Source organism: Pelophylax lessonae (genome assembly GCF_965119305.1).
Source record: "Pelophylax lessonae genome assembly, chromosome: 3".
Taxonomy (NCBI): Eukaryota; Metazoa; Chordata; class Amphibia; order Anura; family Ranidae; genus Pelophylax; species Pelophylax lessonae.
Window position 1 is genome coordinate 318,171,734 of NC_138770.1, and position 13,554 is coordinate 318,185,287.

A 13,554-nucleotide genomic window follows, 5' to 3' on the forward strand; every position below is an offset into this window, starting at 1 on the left:
CTATATATATGCACTGTTACTGTAAAAATGACACTGGCAGGGAAGGGGTTAATTTTATTGGAGAGGGAGGGGTTAATGTATGCCTGGTGCTTACTGACGTGTGGGGGGGGAGGTGACTGAGTGACACAAGGACAGATCCAGGGTTCAGCTATGCTGAACCCTGCAATCTGACCCTGCCTGTCACTTCAGAGATCCGCCCGCTGTGTTTACACACAGCGGGCGGATCTCCAGACTCGATCCCCGACGATCGGGTAAGAGCAGCGGCGATCGCCGCCGCTCCTCCCCTGGCCCGACTCCAGCTGTGATAAAAGTATGAAGTTGTAATTTTTTCTCACAATTCTTGGGAAATGAAGAAATCTTTTTTTCTTTTTTTCCCACAAAGTTGTCAATTTATAAGCTATTTCTAACACATAGCATGTAGACAGCAAAAATGACACCCCAAAATACATTTTGCTACTCTTCCTGAGTATGGTGATAACACATGTGTGAGACTTTTACACAGCCTAGCCACATAAAGAGACTCAACATCCAAGTAGTGCCTTCAGGCGTTCTAGGAGCATAAATTACACACATCATTTTCTGACTACCTAGCACACTTTTGAAGGCCCTAGAGCACCAAGACAACATAAACGCCCACAAAAGGACCCCATTTAGCAAAGCAAACACTCCAATGTGTATTCTATGAGGCATTATGTGTCTTTTGAACACGTCATTTTTTTCCCACATGTTTTTGAAAATGTGGGGAAAAAATGAAAACCTATTTTTTTTTTTTTTACACAAAGTTGTCAATTTATAGGATATTCCTAACACATAGCATGTACACAGCAAAAATGACACCCCAAAATACATTCTGCCATTCCTCTTGAGTATTGCAATACCACATGTGTGATACCTTTTCACAGCCTAGCTACATAGAGGGGGCCCAACCTCCAAGGAGTACCATCATGCGTTCATTTTACACACATAAATTCCTGACAACCTATCACATTGTTGAAGGCCCCTAACACATAGCATAATACTTACCAAAATACAGTCTGCTGAGCAAAGGATAAACAAAAGCTTACCTGAGGTTTTAGCAGTGCAGTGGTCCAGGCAGCAGGCAGGAACGTAGACAGCGACAGTGAAAGGATCGTCCCTCAGCAGGCAGGAATACTGTCCATAGTCAATACAGGCAGAGATATTGTCAGCACAGCCAAAGCATTGGTCCAGGTAGCAGGCAGGGATATGGTCAACAGCAGCGAAAGGATTGTCCATGCAGCAGGCAGGAATACTGTCCATAATTAGTACAGGCAGCAGGCAGAGATATGGTCAGTACAGCCCAGGTATTGGTCCAGGCAACAGGCACATGTTCCATAAAAAGTCCTGGGTCAGTGCAGGCAGAGATATTATCAGCACAGCCAAAGTATTGGTCCAGGCAGCAGGCAGGACCATCAAGCTTAGGGCCTCAGTCGGGAAAGAATGGGGACAGGGGTAGAGGCTTCTCCCACCCAAATCACTTTGAAGTCTCCGGGCTCTAGACCCTGTTCCGGGATTACAAAACCCAGAGAAAACCAAAAACTGGTTTTCTCAACTCAGAACACTATTCTGAAGCCCCTCACAAGTGAGACCCTTGTGTTACTTTGAATCCCACTACTACAGTAGCAGGGCAAAAGAACAGTCTAAGTGGCAGGCAAAAACATGGTCGTAACAGGCTAAAGTCAGTGCAGGTAAAAGGCAGAAATAGATGGTAAGCTTAGGCATAATCGATAAACAATCCAGGGTCAGTTCACGTGAAAGGCAGAAACGTGGCGGATAAACAATGCAGACGGGAGGCAGAGGCATAGTCGATATACAGGCTAGGGTCGGTTCACATGGAAGGCAGTGATATGGTTGGTTGAGGCAGCAGGAAAATATTCAGCACAGAAATTGAAAAAGGGGAAATGGCAGTCTGATTGAAATATGGGCTAAAAGTATAGGGCAGTTTGATAGTCTGAAGCAATCTCCGACGCATAGGTCATGTTGGGAGGAACATTGGGCACAATAAAAACTGTTTTTTCTTAATTCCTCTTTTGCTACACACCCGACACTTTTTTTGGCATCTTTTCGGTTTTTGATGGTGGGATATGGTCAGGGAAATGGCGCTCATGAAGTCTGCTGACACAATCGGAACGAATGCTTTCTGGGGGGGATCCTTGCTGTCAAATCAGGGCAGTGGCAATATCCTCAATAAACTGGAGGAAGGTGTTTGGTGTTTCTGTAGATTTTTGATAAGTGACATATGCGTTGTAAATGGCCAAATGGAAAAAGTAAATTACGACTTTTTTATACCAAAAGAGGGACTTTCGTGTTGGGAGATAGGGCTGCAGTATTTGATCATTTAAATCCACCCCTCCCATTAACTTATTGTACTCGTGGATACAACCAGGCTTTCAAACGGGACCGTGTCTTCTTCTAACTTCCACTGAGGTGTCATCGTGGATGGTGGACATGATGTAAACGTCCTTCCTATACCTCCACTTCACAGCCAACACTTCCTCATTCCTAAGGCTTGCGGATTCCCCGTTTTGTAATTTTATGATGACTAGATGCTGCAGGAAGCCCTTCCTGTTTTTTCTTGCTGTACCGCAGGCCAAGGTTTTCTTCAGGTACAGGTGGCGGAAAAGGGGCAAACTCGTATAATAATTGTCCATATAAATGTGGTACCCCTTTTGCAATAGTGAGAATGCTAGGTACCAGACAATTTACCCTCTTATTCCCATGTACGTTGGGCACTCAGGGGGCTGGAGCTGGGAGTCTCTTCCTCGTACACGTGAAAGGTGTACACATAACCAGTAGTACTTTCACAGAGCTTGTTTAGTTTTAAGCCGTACCTAGCCCTCTTGCTGGGAATGTACTACTTAAATCCCAGCTGGCCTGTGAAATAGACCAGTGATTCGTCCACAGAGATGTTCTGGTCAGGGACATAAACTTCAAGAAACCTCTTAGAAGAGAAATCAATTAGGGGGCGAATTTTATAGAGTTTGTCAAAATTGGGATGATCTCGGGGAGGGCACTGCGAGTTATTGCTAAAATGCAGGAAGCACATTATAATGTCAAAGCGGGACCTGGACATTACCGATGAATAAATTGGCATGTGGTGGATGGGTTTGGTGGAGCAATAGGAATGCAACTAATTTTATTTTTGTAAGCCACATATTGATGGTAAGGCCAAAAAAACAATTTAAGCTCTTCTAATGTTAGGCGTCTCCATTCGAAAGGATGGGTATGATAGGAGTTGGGGTTGTTCTCTATGAACTGTTGGGCAAAAATATTTGTTTGGTCCAGGATGCCTTGAAGGAACTCGTTGGGGGAAAATAAATGTAAAAAATCATTTAGAGAAAAATTTTCGGTGTTGACCTGCAAACCTGGCTGTGCTGTGAAGGGGGGGATTGTAGCTGACCCTGAGCTAGAAGGCAGCCACAATGGGTTTGCTAAGGCATCCGGAAGCTGCCTTTGGGCTCTAATTCTTTGGGGCTGGTGGGAAATTCCAGTGCTTGTACTGGGCCTCTCCTCTTGGGGTCTAGCCCCGTTGGCGTTTGCCGATTGGCCATTGGAGTGTATGGTGCTGCTGGTGTCTGCCTGGTTTTCAGTGCGTCTTCTTTTAGGCCGAACTTCTTCCTCCTCCGATTGGGTCCCCGATGTAAAGCCTTCAAATGACTCAGATTCTGATCTGGATTCGGAACTGGATTGGGAATCGGAACTGGAATCGGACAGTGAGAGCTCCCCGCTGCTCTCATCTGTCAGGGTTAAAAATTGAAATGCCTCTTCGCCAGTGAAAACTTTTTTGGACTTGGACATGGTGGCTGTATGAAGGGTGACAGGTACTCGGCTACTCTGATGGGCAGGTGACAGGCAGGTGAGAGGTACTCGGGTACTGATGAGCAGGTGGCAAGTACTCGGGTACTTTGATAGGCAGGTGACAGGTACTCTGATGAGCAGGAGGAAGGTACTCGGTACTTTGATAGGCAGGCAGCAGGTACTCTGATGAGCAGGTGAAAGGTACTCGGGTACTCTGATAGGCAGGTGACAGGTACTCGGGTACTCTGATGGGCAGGTGACAGGTACTCGGGTACTCTGATGGGCAGGTGACAGGTACTCGGGTACTCTGATGGGCAGGTGACAGGTACACAGATGGGCAGGTGACAGGTACTCTGATGGGCTCACAGATAGGTGTTCACAGATTGGTGTTTACTCACTAGTTCAGCTGGTGACAGGTCCTTTTTATTTGGTGGGGCCATCAGGGCACAATAGTATTCACAGTGTAGTGGTAACTCACTGTTTCCAGATCTCCTCCTCACACTGGATTGGTGTGTGAGGAGGAGAACCTGGTAACAGTGAGTTACCACATCTTTGATGACATTTGTTACCGGCTGTGATTGGACACAGCCGGTCACGTGGTAAAAAGCCAATTTCATTGGCTCTTTATCTAGATCGGGGATGGGCTCTGTCCGAGGGACGAGCCTCGTCCCCGATCGCCGCACTGCGCGGGCCCGGGGGCGCGCATTGCGGAGAGAACGAGCTGCTCGCACTGGAGCCTCTCATGTGATTGGCTGTGATTGGACACAGCCGATCACATGGTAAAAAGCCAATATAATTGGCTGTTTACCTTGATCGGGGATGGGCTCTGTTCGAGGGACAAGCCTCATCCCCAATCGCTGTGCTGCGTGCCCCCGGGGGAGGTTGGACGTCATATGACGGCCACCCAGATCCATGAGATGTTCCTGCCGGCGTCATTTTATTATGGCCCGATAATGAAGTGGTTAAAGTGATTGTAAACGATCACCATGTAAAACAACCAATTCAGTTTAAAACAGAAATAAAAGGCAAAACATTTTTGTATAGACATAGAAAAAAACATTATAAATAACTTTTTTCCCTTTTTTTTTTAATTATCACATTCCCTCTGTTCTCAGCTGAACACAAGCTAGGGGGAGGAGGAGAAGCAGCAGCAGCACCCTGAGCTTCCCAGTGAATGGCTGTGCAGGAGGGGTGTGTTAGGACAAGTCTGATCATTGGAGGAGAGCAGACTGAGTTTCCAGCACAGCTAGAGAACTGACCACGCTGTGATCTTATCATGTACCTGGAGATGAGACTGATACTGTGAGGAAGGCCTCTCTTGCGCCTCTGACTCGGGACCCCTGATAGTGCAGACAGGGGGCACCGGAGTATAGAGTAGCATGAGCGCCTGGAGGTTGCTTGAAGCGGACAATGGCCACTGGTGAGGGTCGCCAGGGAAGTCCGGTGAGCAGGACGATGAGCAGGCAGCAGGTTCTGGAGGCAGGAGTTCCTGGGTAACAGGAGGAGCCTGGTGAGCCTCCTGGGCAGGCTGGACGGATCTGGGAATGACAGAAGCGTGGTAAGACAAGCCGGGTCTGGAGCCAATCGGTAACATAGAAGCCAGTAGGAGCAGACAGGAAGAGAGGTCACAGGACAAGCCAAGGTCGGTGCAGACGGAGAACAGAGAATCGTCTGGACAAGCCGGGTCTGGAACTGGAAACAAGGTGCAGGTAAATGGGTAACAGGTATCCAAGGCTGAAGACAAAGCAGCACTAGAGCAGTGTAAGGGCTGGGTTTAAATAGTCCATTTGGCGCCAGTGTCTAACGCACGTTGCGTATTCGCGAACGTGAGTGCGCGGCTGCGCGAATTCGCGCATGCGCATTGGCCATTGTTAGGTTTCTGACGGGAACACGTCTTTGCACAGCAAACGTTCTCTTACAGATCTCGTGCTTAGCGTGGTCAGTTTTTAAAAGGAAAGCAGAGGGAATGGCAGGAACACCAGAAATTTCCCCCAAAGGAATCAATGCAACGAGAACAGGATACTTTCTCATACAAGTACATGGTACAGCAGACACATATCAGGAATATGAAGTGTTGGTGTAACAAATGCTTTAATATTATTCCACTGGCAATCTGTGCTCAAACACGCCTGGACTATGGGAGTTAATGCTCCCTGTTCCAGCCACCAGAGGACACTATATGTTGGCTGCTCGCTGCTTGGTAAATTAGAACAGCAAAATGTTCGAAATTTGGAAATGCAAAAACTTAAAAATTCAAGTGCATTAACGGAAAACTTTATTTTTTAAAATGTTATTGCACTTACAATGTAATAGAGAGATAAAGCATCAAACACAAGACTCACACATCATTCGGAATTATGGCCGTGCTCGATGATGTCCCTGCCTAAAGCTCTGCCCAATGCGATTCATTCAAAAACTTCTTCATATTGTAACTGGTGTGGTGGTGATCAGGGACAATATGACTTGTGTGGGGGTGATCAGGGACATTGTGAGTGGTGTGGCGCAGTGGCGTACTAACGGGGGGGGGGCGGTGCGGCCCGCCCCGGGTGCCACGCACTGGGGGGGGTGTCAGGCTGCTCGGAATATCAGTCAGTGTGAAGGAGCTGCAGCTCCTTTAGTCCACGCTGCTCGCGGCGGCCGGCGGGAAGAAGGTGAGCACTGAGCAGCCTCCTTCTGTGTGACTGTCTGGACTGGAGAGGAGATGGGACAGCTGGATATAGAGGGATTCATCTTTCCGTATTTTTCCTGCTGCCGTTGAATGGCCGATTCTCCTCTCCCTCCTGCAGTCAGTTAGCAGCAGCAGGAGGAATATGTAAAGATCAAATCATCTATATGCAGCTGTCCCATCCCCTCTCCTATACAACTTGCTGGCCCCCTAGTGCTCTCCAGCCCCCCCCTCCCCTTGCTCTTAAGACCCCCCTGCGCTAAACACCCCCCCCCCTGCTCTAAACACCCCCCTGCTCTAAACACCCCCCCCTGCTCTAAACACCCCCCCCTGCTCTAAACACCCCCCTGCTCTAAACACCCCCCTGCTCTAAACACCCCCCTGCTCTAAACACCCCCCTGCTCTAAACACCCCCCTGCTCTAAACACCCCCCCCTGCTCTAAACACCCCCCTGCTCTAAACACCCCCCCGCTCTAAACACCCCCCCGCTCTAAACACCCCCCCGCTCTAAACACCCCCCCTGCTCTAAACCTAAACTCCCCCTTGCTCTAAACCTAAACACCCCCTTGCTCTAAACACCCCCCCTTGCTCTAAACACCCCCCCTTGCTCTAAACACCCCCCCTTGCTCTAAACACCCCCCCCTGCTCTAAACACCCCCCCTGCTCTAAACACCCCCCCTGCTCTAAACACCCCCCCTGCTCTAAACACCCCCCTGCTCTTAACACCTCCTGCTCTTAACACTCCCCCTGCTCTTAACCCCTCAGTGCTCTTGCCCCCCCCCCCCCAGCGCTCCTTAGCCCCCCAGTGCTCTTCAGCTCCCCGCAGTGCTTTTCATCTCCCCCTATGCTCTCTGGCTCCCCCAGTGCTCTCCACCCCCCTTTGCTCCCTGCCTCCCCCCTCAGTGAGTTCCAGTTCCCCCCCATGCTCTCCATCCCCCTGGTTTTCCCTGTCCCCCCCCCCCCAGTGCTCTCCACCCCTGCACCTTCCAACCCCCCTACAATGCTTTTCAAACCCCTCTTAATTCTCTCCAGTCCCCCTCCGCGCCCTTCAGCTCCTCCAGTGCTCTCTGCTTGCCCTGTGCTCTCCGGCCCCCCTAATGCTCTTCTATCTTCTATCATGTCTGCAGTCTCTGACCATCTCTTGTATCATGTCCTCAGTCTCTGACCATCTCTTGGATCATGTCCTCAGTCTCTGACCATCTCTTGGATCATGTCCTTAGTCTCTGACCATCTCTTGGATCATGTCCTCAGTCTCTGACCAAACATCTCTTGGATCATGTCCACAGTCTCTGACCATCTCCTGTATCATGTCCTCAGTCTCTGACCATCTCTTGTATCATGTCCTCAGTCTCTGACCATCTCTTGTATCATGTCCTCAGTCTCTGACCATCTCTTGTATCATGTCCACAGTCTCTGACCATCTCCTGTATCATGTCCTCAGTCTCTGACCATCTCTTGTATCATGTCCTCAGTCTCTGACCATCTCTTGGATCATGTCCTTAGTCTCTGACCATCTCTTGTATCATGTCCTCAGTCTCTGACCAACCATCTCCTGTATCATGTCCTCAGTCTCTGACCATCTCCTGTGTGTTGTCTGCAGTCTCTGACCATCTCTAGTATCCTCGTCCGTAGTCTCTGACCATCTCTTGTATCATATCCTCAGTCTCTGACCATCTCTTGTATCATGTCCTCAGTCTCTGACCATCTCTTGTATCATGTCCTCAGTCTCTGACCATCTCTTGTATCATGTCCTCAGTCTCTGACCATCTCTTGTATCATGTCCTCAGTATCTGATTTCTTTTGTTTTAGGTCCGTAGTCTCTTACCATCTCTTGCAGAGAGATGCAAAAGGGGGAACTGTGATTAGAGAGACGGGGGGGGGGGCAGACTGCAAAGGGCACTGTGATAGGGGGGCTGGGAAATTTGTGCAATAAATATTCTTGGAGACATTACATATTTTTGCGGGTGTTTTTACATTTTAAAGTGGGGGGGGGGGTGCCAGATATAGGATCCGCCCCGGGTGCCAAATGCTCTAGGTACGCCACTGGTGTGGCGGTGAATAGGGACACTGTGAGTGGGTGGCAGTAATTGGAGACACTGAATGGCAGCACTATCTGGTGGCACTGTACTGCTGTGGCAGTGATCAGAGATGATGGCTGATGGCACCATCATTGTTCCCATCAGATTCCAACCATACATCAATTATGCTCATCAGACTGGCTCATGGATCAGTGGATGGACTTTTATAGAGACTGGGGGGGGGGCTTTTAGAGACTGGGGGGACACCCCAGAACCCCCCTAGATCTGGGCCTGTTTTCTAATGACATGTCTGCAAGATGTGACCCACCACCTGTACAAACATGCCATTGTTCATTTCAAGTCAAGCTGTGTAGTGACAAGATATTGTTCAATAAATTGAATTTGCCCTTTAAATCATGGCCCGTTGGAAATCCTCAAGGACTGGAGTTGTGATGAAACTAATGTAGAGAATATTATTGGTATGTTCACCAATATGAGCACACATTAAAAGTGTGTACAGAGATGTAGGAGAATAATACAATGGGAATAAAGTAAAAGAACAAAAGAGATATATGTGTGGGTTGTATAAGGAGATAGGCTGGCTGATAATATGTTGTTTGGAAAATGACTGTTCTATTTGCTGCAATGAGTATATAAAACAATAATTCCTATTCACATAAACCACTCTAGAAAATCACAACATGAAATTAAATTAATTTATAATTGTAACTGGGGAAACTAGTTTAAGTGAAAAGAAAGCAGCAGAAATTAACTTAAGACGTCCTAGCTTTCACTGCATTGCAATACTTCCAATGTCTTCCTGTTGCACTGCTTTCTAATCAGTGAATGCAGAGATGCACAAAATGCTAAAACGAAAATCCATTTTCTTCCACATGAAGTCCTGAAATTAAACCTATCAGAAGAGAGAGTTGTACTGTTACTTTTCTGCATGTTGTAATGATTTTCTGGATTCTCTTCTTGTTGAGTTGCAGCCCCAAAACAAATATGCAGATCAGGAGCTGATGCTAACAATTCTTTCAGATTCGTTTTGCATTCATTAACTAAAATAAATGAAATAAATGAATTAAACAGTATCCAAACATCAAGGCAAACCTGTCATGACCATGTGATTCTATTCCAATGTTAGTCCTTATATCAATCCCTGTTTTCCTGAAAAGCCCCCCTTGGAGCCTACACCGGGGCAGTATGTGGGATTTTCACTTCTGCCCAAGATGAGATTAATCCTCATTTCCTTCTTACATCAACTGTGAAATTCCTGCAACCTCTATTGTATGGTGGCTTAGCCTATACATCAGTGATGGCGAACCTATGGCACGCGTGCCACAGCTGGCAAGCAGAGCTCTCTCTGCTGGCACGCAGGAGGAAGGCTGACCGACCAGGCATCCATCCATACAAGCTGCACTCCCCATCTAACTACATCTCCCACAAGTCTAGGGCAGGGAGTGACGTGTTCGTGGTGGGCGTGGGGGCAGAGGGTCAGGTGTCCGGGCGGGCATGAAGAAGAAGAGGCGGCTCCTGCACAGCTCTGAGGCCAGTAGTGAAGTGCGGCGGGAAAGAGCTGCTGAGCGGTTGGAAGACACAAGCAGACACTGATGCCAGGTGAGCTTTTGTGAACATAATGTGTAATCGTTATGTATAATGTGTCCCTGGTCCCTCCAGAGGGTTAAAGCTGCTTGATGGGAATGTGGAGGTAAATGCACTGCCCAAAAAAATTTATAATTAATGACTGCAGTAGATGTGTAAGGTGGAGGGAATCTGATCCAATGTTCTATCTATGCACAGTAAAAAAGTGAATGCAAAATATTTAATACCACAATGAAAAGAGCGGGTCAAGGTGCTCCCCTCACTCCCTGGTGACCGAAGCCATGCAAATCTGTACCACCTACTCCTTCCCCTTTGTCTAGCCTCCTGTGTGTGCCAAGGATCCTCCAGCTTTTTTGGCCAAGTCTCTAATCACAGACCACACAAGGCTCAAATGTAAAAAAAATGTGGTGCATGGTCACAGTCACAGAAAAGCAAAGGGGTTAATCTGGATCCTTAGCACATGGCCAGGATGGCCGTACAGAAAGGTCACTACATGTTTGTTTAATTTGGGGGTGGACACTGAGCCTTCCCTTAATCTCCTTTCTGTGTGGCCTCCTGTGTGGGTACCTTCATCCTGGCCATGTGCTAAGAATCCAGATTAACCCCTTTGGTTTTCTGTGACTGTGACCATGCACTACATTTTTTTACATTTGGGGGTGGACACTGAGCCTTGTGTGGTCTGTGATTACTTGGTCAAAAAGCTGTGGCTTTTGTTTATTAAAAAAATAAAATGACATTGCTTTCGCACATGATGGAATTAATGTACACTTCCATTTTTACATTGCGGAATGTCAGGAACCTTGAGATTTTTAATGTGGATACTTCTAGTACCAATATGCAAATACCATCATCTCCACCTCTAACCCCTCCTAATATCTGTTAATGTATGCAGAGAGCAAAGGTGTCTTTCACATGCATACTAGCATTACAAAACAAAAAATGTACATGTTTTTTTTTCTAACTAAAAACCTCGATATTCAGGTTTAATTGCAGTGTTGGTACTTTGAAATAAAAAAAGTTGGTTTTCTGTTGCAGTTTGGGCGCTCGGGCTCAAAAAGGTTCGCCATCACTGCTATACATGTATAGTTAATAAATGAAGTCTCTATATGTGAAGTATACAATCTCTATATGTGAAGTATACAAAGATAAAGTGCACAAGTAAAGTGCAAAATAGTACAATAACTAAATCAAAATCCCTCACTGAATACTAAGTTTAAAAACATACATAAATCATACAATTAATCCAGTGCTATTAACAATTAAATACACAGCAAATCACAAAAAATCAAGAAATATCCGAAATCCAAAAAAATGTATATGTAAATTAGAAATTATCATAAAAGTGACATAGTCCAATAGTCCCAATAATCGTGCAAAGTGCAAGTTGAGAATGTGCAAAATATTTAGTTGTATAGAAATCACTCCATGCAAGTAGGTGCAATCGTGCTCCCCCAGTAGGACCGCAATCACCAAATGGAAGTACCCTGGCAGGGGTCACAGGTATGTAGTCAACAATCTGAACTGGGTTTCCACTAGCCACTCTTAAAACGACCAGCACAGATAAATCCTCAGCCCACGCTTGCTGTAGAATGGTTCCTGTTCCAGAGTTTTATATAAGTAGTGGGTACTCCTCACGGCCATTCAGGAAGAAGAGGTTTCAAAGTGTGAATCCGTAAATAATGGCTTTATTATAATGGCAGCCTCTCCTGATGACGTCACTCTGATGAAACGCGTAGAGCGTCATTTCCGGTCATTGGAACGCATAGCATTCCGGCAGTCGAGATACTGGAGCAACATTACTTTTAACGCTGATTTTTTTTTACCTTCCTGTAAGTGCAATATTTATTTATCTAATAAAGCCATTATTTACGGATTTTGCACTTTACTTGTGCACTTTATCTTTGTATGCTTCTCATATCGAGATTGTTTAGCACATATGACACTTTATTTCTTAACTATACATTTATTGGCTAAGCCACCATATCCCCTTTTTTTGCATTTCTTTGCACATGTGACACTTTATTCATAGGCAGCGCCACCACATCCTCCCCTCTTTTTTTCTATTATCCAGCAAAACTGACAGCTACTGAGTTTGGAACAAACTATTATACCGCCAGTGTTGCTTACAATAAAAGAGTTCAAAGTGTTAGCTTAAAAAACATGAACACTTTGTTATATGTAAATATATATTTTACCACTTTAAAACTAGAAGGTGTGGCGCTTACTTTTGACTTGTAGAGGGATCAAAGTCTGAGTCAAATTTATGTATAATTTGACTAAAAAATAGTTTCATCACAATAAAATCATATATAACTAAAATATTCACCTGTCAAAATACACGTTTCACATGTTGAAGCTGATGCATGTACAGCCATATATTATGGTTCTGGTTGTGTCTATTAAATGCACATAGGTTCGGTCTACTACAGCAGATCCGTAGAAGACTATAGATGTAATCTATATCCATTACAATACTATATTGCAGAAAGGTTACAGTAATTAATTACATGGGTTACACTTTACCTGTTTGTTATATTTTCAACAGGAGCAAATAATACTGAAGCATATAAGCAAATGCACACTGGGGGTTATGAGAAACATAAGTCAACAATACTAAGAAATGGTAATTTCATCTCCGAAGGAGAAAAACAACTTTGCTGAATGGTGTAATAGTCATCCAGTTGAATGTTCTATTCTTATCTTATAGGCTAAAATAGAAAAAAATTTGGCCAATTACACAGCTAATGAGATACTAGCTGTGCGACTCAGAGCTCCATGGAGATGATTCTATCTCTATAGAAAGCTGCACGGCAACTTAAAAGGACAGTAAGATACAAAGTGAAAAGTGCTTATATACACATATCGATATATCACTTGCTGTCTAAAATGATACATTAATATATATATATATATATATATATATATATATATATATATATATATATATATATATATATATATATATATATATAGAGAGAGAGAGAGAGAGAGAGGGGGAGAGAGGGGGAGAGAGAGAGAGAGAGAGAGAGAGAGAGTATATCACAATCTGGACCAACATGTCCCTGCATCACTTTTGCATTCACTTTCCTGAATCACTGGATCACTTTAATTTTTTTGTACTGAGTATCCCTCAGACATGCTGCTACAGTGCCCCTTACTGGACCTCAAATTGGTAGCTTGAATTTTCTTATTTCGGCATTTCCTTTCTATCTTGCTTACCCACCGTATGGGCTCGGTGTCTAAGCCTAGATGCAATTGAGACCAGGTTCAGACAACCATCCCTAACCACAGGTACTTGCTTGGTGTGCGGGTACATGCAAACAGTACCGGTCAGTGGCGACTCTAGGAACAAAATATAGGGGGGCACATAAGATACCACAGTCAAAACTGGGGGGCACTTATAATTTTCTCCACTAAATCATACCACAAACAAAAAAAAAATATATAAGG